Raw genomic sequence first — 677 nt, 5'->3', positions numbered from 1 at the left:
GTCGGGAGGGTGAGGCCAGCTAAGAGGCCAGCGGGAGGAGGGTATGCGTGGAGGGGCAGTGATCGTACATCGTGACGTCACCAGGAACCGCTGGGATGTGTAGCCACGAAATGTTCGTTCAAGTGCTTCCACATGGGAGGGGGAGGTATTGGATCTTTTGTGGGTTCCCTTCTTTTAGGAATCGAATTGCCTGAAGCTAACAGGATACGCGCGACATTGCACACAGCCACGTAAGAATTTTCGCATGTTATCTCACGTAGCGGAAACACGCAATGAGCACCTTCATGCTAAGGCATTTAAAAGACCAACAACATGTCGCAAACAATGCAATATGTCATGCCCGAGCGGCAATATGTAACCGAATAAAGTGTGACTGTAAACATAAATACGAGAAATTGTATCAGGATATTAAAATGGAATTATGAAGAAAAAGAAATAGACATTAAACCCTTGCAAGACAAAAATGCACTCTTGTTTTATTTTTCTTGCTTTATGAACAGAGAATATTCTAAGTTCCAAGAAAACGAAAGAAAGACATGCATGTTTATAAACAGAAACTAGTTTATCAAGAAAATGGGTGATCATGGAGCGGGCTTAAATTTTCACACACAGAAGTAATTGGTCATTTAAATGTTAATGTGAGTGTGTTACTGCAGCCAGACTTCCACAATCTTTTT

The sequence above is a fragment of the Lepisma saccharinum genome, chromosome 1 (genome assembly GCF_977018435.1).
Source record: "Lepisma saccharinum chromosome 1, izLepSacc3.1, whole genome shotgun sequence".
In the NCBI taxonomy this organism is placed as follows: Eukaryota; Metazoa; Arthropoda; class Insecta; order Zygentoma; family Lepismatidae; genus Lepisma; species Lepisma saccharinum.
The sequence above is the reverse complement of the archived record's forward strand: the minus strand, read 5'-3'. Positions refer to the sequence as shown.